General features: G+C 41.7%; 1 long non-coding RNA gene across 1 annotated transcript; it reads right to left on the bottom strand.

Annotated features, from left to right (window-relative positions):
* Positions 1-5,831: 5,831 nt before the first annotated feature.
* Positions 5,832-8,181, bottom strand: LOC122212901. Its single transcript, XR_006199361.1, has 3 exons — positions 8,115-8,181; positions 7,268-7,332; positions 5,832-6,394 (listed from the first exon to the last, which is right to left on the bottom strand). It is a non-coding gene; the product is annotated as an uncharacterized LOC122212901 (long non-coding RNA).
* Between the last annotated feature and the right edge of the window lie 1,338 nt (positions 8,182-9,519).

Consider the following 9,519-nt stretch of genomic DNA (forward strand, 5'->3'; position numbering starts at 1 on the left):
GCAGACCTCAGCTTGGTGGGGAACAAAGGCGCTCGCCAGCGCCACTTCCCCCGCCCATCCCCAGCCAAAAATCCCAAAGAGAACCAGTTCCTGCCAGGGAACTTGCTCGCTCCGGCGCAAAACACCCAACTCTGTGCTTCTGCGGAGCCAAACCTCCGGCAGCGGATCTGACTCCCTCCCGCTGCCACAGGGCCCCTCCTGAAGTGGATCACCTAAGGAGAAGCGAGCTAAGCCTGCCCCTCCTGCCCCCGTGCACCTTGCCTACCCACCCCAGCTAATACACCAGATCCCAGCACCACAAGCCTGGCAGTGTGCAAGTAGCCCAGACGGGCCACGCCAACCCACAGGGAATCCCGCCCCTAGGAAAGGGGAAGAGAAGGCACACACCAGTCTGACTGTGGCCCCAGCGGTGGGCTGGGGGCAGACATCAGGTCAGACTGCGGCCCCCGCCCACCAATTCCAGTTATACACCACAGCACAGGGGAAGTGCCCTGCAGATCCTCACCACTCCAGGGACTATCCAAAATGACCAAACGGAAGAATTCCCCTCAGAAGAATCTCCAGGAAATAACAACAGCTAATGAACTGATCAAAAAGGATTTAAATAATATAACAGAAAGTGAATTTAGAATAATAGTCATAAAATTAATCGCTGGGCTTGAAAACAGTATACAGGACAGCAGAGAATCTCTTGCCACAGAGATCAAGGGACTAAGGAACAGTCACGAGGAGCTGAAAAGCGCTTTAAAAACGAAATGCATAACAAAATGGAAACGACGACAGCTCGGATTGAAGAGGCAGAGGAGAGAATAGGTGAACTAGAAGATAAAGTTATGGAAAAAGAGGAAGCTGAGAGAAAGAGAGATAAAAAAATCCAGGAGTATGAGGGAAAAATTAGAGAACTAAGTGATACACTAAAAAGAAATAATATACGCATAATTGGTATCCCAGAGGAGGAAGAGAGAGGGAAAGGTGCTGAAGGGGTACTTGAAGAAATTATAGCTGAGAACTTCCCTGAACTGGGGAAGGAAAAAGGCATTGAAATCCAAGAGGCACAGAGAACTTCCTTCAGACGTAACTTGAATCGATCTTCTGCACGACATATCATAGTGAAACTGGCAAAATACAAGGATAAAGAGAAAATTCTGAAAGCAGCAAGGGATAAACGTGCCCTCACATATAAAGGGAGACCTATAAGACTCGTGACTGATCTCTCTTTTGAAACTTGGCAGGCCAGAAAGGCTTGGCACGATATCTTCAGTGTGCTAAACAGAAAAAATATGCAGCCGAGAATCCTTTATCCAGCAAGTCTGTCATTTAGAATAGAAGGAGAGATAAAGGTCTTCCCAAACAAACAAAAACTGAAGGACTTTGTCACCCCTAAACCAGCCCTACAAGAGATCCTAAGGGGGATCCTGTGAGACAAAGTATCAGAGACATCACTACAAGCATAAAACATACAGACATCACAATGACTCTAAACCCGTATCTTTCTATAATAACACTGAATGTAAATGGATTAAATGCGCCAACCAAAAGACATAGGGTATCAGAATGGATAAAAAAACAAGACCCATCTATTTGCTGTCTACAAGAGACTCATTTTAGACATGAGGACACCTTTAGATTGAGAGTGAGGGATGGAGAACTATTTATCATGCTACTGGAAGCCAAAAGAAAGCTGGAGTAGCCATACTTATATCAGACAAACTAGACTTTAAGTTAAAGGCTGTAACAAGAGATGAAGAAGGGCATTATATAATAATTACAGGGTCTATCCATAAGGAAGAGCTAACGATTATAAATGTCTATGCGCTGAATACCGGAGCCCCCAGATATATAAAACAATTACTCATAAACATAAGCAACCTTATTGATAAGAATGTGGTCATTGCAGGGGACTTTAACACCCCACTTACAGAAATGGATAGATCATCTAGACACACAGTCAATAAAGAAACAAGGGCCCTGAATGATACGTTGGATCAGATGGACTTGACAGATATATTTGGAACTCTGCATCCCAAAGCAACAGAATATACTTTCTTCTCGAGTGCACATGGAACATTCTCCAAGATAGATCATATACTGGGTCACAAAACAGCCCTTCATAAGTTTACAAGAATTGAAATCATACCATGCATACTTTCAGACCACAATGCTATGAAGCTTGAAATCAACCACAGGAAAAAGTCTGGAAAACCTCCCAAAGCATGGAGGTTAAAGAACACCCTACTAACGAATGAGTGGGTCAACCAGGCAAGTAGAGAAGAAATTAAAAAATATATGGAAACAAACGAAAATGAAAATACAACAATCCAAACGCTTTGGGACGCAGCGAAGGCAGTCCTGAGAGGAAAATACATTGCAATCCAGGCCTATCTCAAGAAACAAGAAAAATCCCAAATACAAAATCTAACGGCACACCTAAAGGAAATAGAAGCAGAACAGCAAAGGCAGCCTAAACCCAGCAGAAGAAGAGAAATAATAAAGATCAGAGCAGAAATAAACAATATAGAATCTAAAAAAACTGTAGAGCAGATCAACGAAACCAAGAGTTGGTTTTTTGAAAAAATAAACAAAATTGACAAACCTCTAGCCAGGCTTCTCAAAAAGAAAAGGGAGAAGACCCAAATAGATAAAATCATGAATGAAAATGGAATGATTACAACCAATCCCTCAGAGATACAAGCAATTATCAGGGAATACTATAAAAAATTATATGCCAACAAATTGGACAACCTGGAAGAAATGGACAAATTCCTAAACACCCACACTCTTCCAAAACTCAATCAGGAGGAAATAGAAAGCTTGAACAGACCCATAACCAGCGAAGAAATTGAATCGGTTATCAAAAATCTCCCAACAAATAAGAGTCCAGGACCAGATGCCTTCCTAGGGGAGTTCTACCAGACGTTTAAAGCAGAGATAATACCTATCCTTCTCAAGCTATTCCAAGAAATAGAAAGGGAAGGAAAACTTCCAGACTCATTCTATGAAGCCAGTATTACTTTGATTCCTAAACCAGACAGAGACCCAGTAAAAAAAGAGAACTACAGGCCAATATCCCTGATGAATATGGATGCAAAAATTCTCAATAAGATACTAGCAAATCGAATTCAACAGCATATAAAAAGAATTATTCACCATGATCAAGTGGGATTCATTCCTGGGATGCAGGGCTGGTTCAACATTCGCAAATCGATCAACGTGATACATCACATTAACAAAAAAAAAGAGAAGAACCATATGATCCTGTCAATCAATGCAGAAAAGGCCTTTGACAAAATCCAGCACCCTTTCTTAATAAAAACCCTCGAGAAAGTCGGGATAGAAGGAACATACTTAAAGATCATAAAAGCCATTTATGAAAAGCCCACAGCTAACATCATCCTCAACGGGGAAAAACTGAGAGCTTTTTCCCTGAGATCAGGAACACGACAGGGATGCCCACTGTCACACGCTGTTGTTTAACATAGTGCTGGAAGTTCTAGCATCAGCAATCAGACAACAAAAGGAAATCAAAGGCATCAAAATTGGCAAAGATGAAGTCAAGCTTTCGCTTTTTGCAGATGACATGATATTATACATGGAAAATCCGATAGACTCCACCAAAAGTCTGCTAGAACTGATACATGAATTCAGCAAAGTTGCAGGATACAAAATCAATGTACAGAAATCAGTTGCATTCTTATACACTAACAATGAAGCAACAGAAAGACAAATAAAGAAACTGATCCCATTCACAATTGCACCAAGAAGCATAAAATACCTAGGAATAAATCTAACCAAAGATGTAAAAGATCTGTATGCTGAAAACTATAGAAAGCTTATGCAGGTAATTGAAGAAGATATAAAGAAATGGAAAGACATTCCCTGCTCATGGATTGGAAGAATAAATATTGTCAAAATGTCAATACTACCCAAAGCTATCTACACATTCAATGCAATCCCAATCAAAATTGCACCAGCATTCTTCTCAAAACTAGAACAAGCAATCCTAAAATTCATATGGAACCACAAAAGGCCCCGAATAGCCAAAGTAATTTTGAAGAAGAAGACCAAAGCAGGAGGCATCACAATCCCAGACTTTAGCCTCTACCACAAAGCTGTGATCATCAAGACAGCATGGTATTGGCACAAAAACAGACACATAGACCAATGGAATAGAATAGAAACCCCAGGACTAGACCCACAAACGTATGGCCAACTCATCTTTGACAAAGCAGGAAAGAACATCCAATGGAAAAAAGACAGTCTCTTTAACAAAGGGTGCTGGGAGAACTGGACAGCAACATGCAGAAGGTTGAAACTAGACCACTTTCTCACACCATTCACAAAAATAAACTCAAAATGGATAAAGGACCTGAATGTGAGACAGGAAACCATCAAAACCTTAGAGGAGAAAGCAGGAAAAGACCTCTCTGACCTCACCGTAGAAATCTCTTACTCGGCACATCCCCAAAGGCAAGGGAATTAAAAGCAAAAGTGAATTACTGGGACCTTATGAAGATAAAAAGCTTCTGCACAGCAAAGGAAACAACCAACAAAACTAAAAGGCAACCAACTTCGGAATGGGAAAAGATATTTGCAACTGACATATCGGACAAAGGGCTAGTATCCAAAATCTATAAAGAGCTCATCAAACTCCACACCCAAAAAACAAATAACCCAGTGAAGAAATGGGCAGAAAACATGAATAGACACTTTTCTAGAGAAGACATCCGGATGGCCAACAGGCACATGAAAAGATGTTCAACGTCGCTCCTCATCAGGGAAATACAAATCAAAACCACACTCAGATATCACCTCATGCCAGTCAGAGTGGCCAAAATGAACAAATCAGGAGACTATAGATGCTGGAGAGGATGTGGAGAAACGGGAACCCTCTTGCACTGTTGGTGGGAATGCAAATTGGTGCAGCCGCTCTGGAAAGCAGTGTGGAGGTTCCTCAGAAAATGAAAAATAGACCTACCCTATGACCCAGCAATAGCACTGCTAGGAATTTATCCAAGGGATACAGGAGTACTGATGCATAGGGGCACTTGTACCCCAATGTTTATAGCAGCACTCTCAACAATAGCCAAATTATGGAAAGAGCCTAAATGTCCATCAACTGATGAATGGATAAAGAAATTGTGGTTTATATACACAATGGAATACTACGTGGCAATGAGAAAAAAATGAAATGTGGCCTTTTGTAGCAACGTGGATGGAACTGGAGAGTGTGATGCTAAGTGAAATAAGCCATACAGAGAAAGACAGATACCATATGGTTTCACTCTTATGTGGATCCTGAGAAACGTAACAGAAACCCATGGGGGAGGGGAAGGAAAAAAAAAAAAAAAAAGGAGGTTAGAGTGGGAGAGAGCCAAAGCATAAGAGACTGTTAAAAACTGAGAACAAACTGAGGGTTGATGGGGGGAGGGAGGGGAGGGAGGGTGATGGGTATTGAGGAGGGCACCTTTTGGGATGAGCACTGGGTGTTGTATGGAAACCAATTTGACAGTAAATTTCATATATTAAAAAAAAAAAAGAAAAAAAAAGAAAATAGGGTATTTTCAATCTAGATGCTTGTAACAAATACAACCCAAATAATCTTTTTGATTTTTATATTTTATTAGGATTGGCAATTAAGTTTGTTTCATTGGCACACCAACTTCTGTGGCTTATACAAAGGCTGCAAGATGTAGTTAATAAAATTCAGAATAAGAAAAAAAAAAAGAAGAAAGACACTTATGTTCCATCATCAACAATGCTTTATTAGGGAAGGAGAAGTAAAGTTTTATTTATCCAAATCCCCCCACTCCCCACCCCCCAAAAAAAAAAAAAGAAGAAGAAAGGAAAAGAAAATAATCCTTTCCCAGGTCTTAGGCACAGATCGAAGAAAGGCTGTATTTTAAGAAAGGTAGACTTGTTCCTGATGCTTTTCCTGGGGCTCTGGGGGAGAGTGGTCCTAATTCAGAGAGGAGCCTGACCCTAAGAGGAAAGAGAACAACTTCAGGATTAAGTCTCTTCTATGGCAAACCTCAGCCCAGGAAGAGCAGAGTAGAGATTCAGAGAATGCCATCTGCCACCAGGGCAGGCTTCGGAGAGAAGATGTGCTGCTGGAGCATGGGGGAGACCTGTGATTTGTTTGCACGATGGTCTTGATGGCTTTTGCTCTTACTGCTTCTGGGTGGTCACTTCTGCTGGCACGGTGGTGGCTGCACAGGGGGACACTGCTGCTGGCAGAGTTGAGGTGGAAACTTTGGAGGTGGGCATGGCACTGGGCACTTCGGCGGTGGGCATGGCGTTGGGCACTTGGGAGGTGGGAGCACAAGAGGTCGTTGGCAGGGCTGCTTGCACTATTGCTGCTGCTGCTGATAGGACATCTTTCTGGATATCAGAGAACCTAAAAAAAATGCAAAGGTCAAAATGCAAGTGTCATTGTTTACAAGAGGATCACTCTTGCAGATAGAGCAAGCCAAAACCCATCAATTATTTCCAAGGACAAACTTTGGTCTCTGACTCTCTCCTTTAGACTGTGTGGCTCCCCTTTTTGTTCTTGTTAGGATCATGCCTCATCAGTATCCTGTGCATTTGGGGCCACTTTATCTCACCTTCTCTTGACCTCTTTCAATGACAAAATTGTCTTCTCTGTCTTGAGATAGCAACAGACAGTGGATGTATGCAAATACAATCTCAAGAAAAAAGATGCTGAATTCCTGGCCAATACCAAAGCAAGTCTCTACCACATCAGTTCCCATGAGGCCCTGATTAAGATTGAAGTAAGCTGCTTTGGGTGCTAAGACAAAGTCTATTCAGGGAGAATTGCCAAAGTGTAGGCCTGCCCTCAAAGGGCTCATGGAGAGCCTGGCAATACATTAGGATGCTCTCTCTTATATTAATATGTCATGACCAAAGAGAAACTCTTGCCCTCACTTGCTTTCAGCTCAATATTATTCCCTTAATTAGGTTTTGCTTAAGAATTTCAACCTTGTAATAGAAAGACACATACTTCATCAACAAAAATTAGCTCACTTACATCCTTGGCCTGACAACTTTCAATTCCCCAGGGAAGAGTATGCACGTCGTTGAGGAAAACCAGCTATTGCTGCTTATAAATTAATTCCAAACATCATCTCATATCCCCCAAGCATATAGAACCACCCACCCCACCCCCCATGAGATTCACTTGATTCTCCAGAGCTGTTGGGGAGCTGAGCACGAAAAGGGTGGCAACAATGTGGCAGGTGTCCCCTTTATATGGCTCGGTGGCGCCCACCTTCAGGAAGTGAAGAAGCCTAAGGCTGGGCTGGACCAGTTGTTTGGAAACCAAATGCAATCCACCTGAAATTCCCAAAATGTCTTGTCACTTCGATTACTGGAAACTTCCTGCTCTGGGATTGTCCCCATTGGGGCAAGAACTCAGTGATTTGCCTGAGGCTCTCTCTTGACCAGCAGTTCCAGTTTCATGTGACAGATGAAGAATTGGGACAGTTCTCAAACTGGGGGCCCAAGAGGTCATTCCTTGATTGGGCTTACCTTCACCTACCTCCCTGCCCCATGCCTGTATCAGAAGCCTGTGTGTCCATTTACTTTTCAACTGCCTGTCATTTAGCTTTGTGTTCTAGAATGACAGAAGCTTGGGTTCTCAGAGGCTAGCAACATGGCTTATGCTCTGTCTCTCTCGCAGGCACTTATAACTCACTTCCACTTACTCTAAGGCTGGCTGCTCACATTAACTGGTTCCTTTTAATATGGATGAAGAGAATGCATGGTCTCCACAGGGAGCGACAGGGCTCCCTGTGCAGGAGCTGAAGCCAGGATCCAGCACAACACAGGCTGTGCTATTCTGTAGAGAACAAGACTGTGTGGCCTCATGTCAATGGTGACATGGGGCTGGTCCATTTTCCACTTAATGTCTGCTAGAATGCCAAGGTTACTTTCTACCATATGCTCGTCCCAGGATTTTCATTCTCTTATTTGAAATCCTGTGGGAATTTTCAACTCATAGCTCACTAAGAGAAACTGAAATGTTTGTTTTTATTGAATGTCACTCAACAGACCTGCGATCACTTCTGAAACATGAGTTAGGGTGTTAGCAGAGGCTTCAAAACTCCCTGCCTTACCTTTTCTTAACATCCCTGGGAGTACTCAATCCACTGATTCCTCCTCACCTTCCAAGTGAACTCATCTGTGGTTTTGTTTAAATAAAGGCAGGGTGGTTGGCATTAAAATCTCCCAGTAAGTTCTAAATACAGCTTACATAAACCCTTTAGTACTGTAATCACTATGCTTACAGCCCCTTATTTATTTTTATTAATATTCTATCCATTAATAGATTAATTAATGTTATCAATATCTACACATCTCACGGTAACCAGCCATCACCTGCCTTGCACCTCTTCCAATATTCAGTGAAGCAGCAGAGTACACTGGAAATGTCCTAGAGGAGACATCCAAAGACAGGAGTTTAAACCTAGGGGCGTCACTAGCTAGCTTTGTGATGCGGGAAAATATTTTCTCAGCGTCCTCTGCCTTCGTACATCTGTTATTAGTTACAGCTAACATTGACAAGAATTATTCCTAATACTTAGAAGACCTAGAACCTTCCACTGGGCTTTCCATTGTTAAAGTCAATAATTACCAGCCACGCCATCAAATCTCCCTTGACCTTCTTGATTTCCTCCTGCAGAACCCCAGCACTCAGCCTATTTTCCTTGCACCTTTGAAGCCATTGTTTACTTCCATCAAGAACAAGTAGACAGGTGTTCCTTTTCATTATTAAGGGTATTACTAAGTAACCATCACTATAAGGAAACTGACAAAAATGATCAAAATTCAAAAGCATTCGAGTATTCAGGCAGTTGGCTCACCATTACTGGGTTTGGGGCTTCTATGACGTCATGAGTAATGCCTGCCCTAAGAAATGTCAAGATATTATGAAAAACAAGCAAACACTGAAAGAGTTGATCAAAACATATTTTCTTAATGCTTTCATGGGGATGGTTTCTGATTAGATCATCTATGGATCCACATGACAAAATAATAGGCAAAAATGAAAAGTGATCTTCTAAAAGAGTGTGTATTATATGAAAAGGGCAAGTAACAAACCATGTGTACAATATAACTACATTTATATTTAATGTATATGTAGTTACATGTGTGTATATATAAATACATATGTAAATGTGGATCTCTTACACCATGCAGAGGAAATCAACTGTACTACCGTTTGAGATTTTAGGCACAGCTAACTGAAGGTTTGCTATGTGCCAAGCATTGTGTGAGGAACCCTATGTGCATTAACTCATCTTTCCTTACAACAGACTTATAGGTGAAAAGTTATTTTCTCCTTCCCCACTTCAACTCTTGCCCTGTCAGTCTTTTACCGTGAAACATATATGAACTCCCTATGATTTTCTCAAAAAGAAATTCAGAGCTGGATAAGGAGAAACATTGCTGAACATTCCCAGAAAGCAAAAAGAAAACTACTACCACCCTTCCAACAATCACGTTTAGGCAGCTAAACTG

The sequence above is a fragment of the Panthera leo genome, unplaced genomic scaffold (assembly GCF_018350215.1).
Source record: "Panthera leo isolate Ple1 unplaced genomic scaffold, P.leo_Ple1_pat1.1 Un_scaffold_64, whole genome shotgun sequence".
Classification (NCBI taxonomy): domain Eukaryota; kingdom Metazoa; phylum Chordata; class Mammalia; order Carnivora; family Felidae; genus Panthera; species Panthera leo.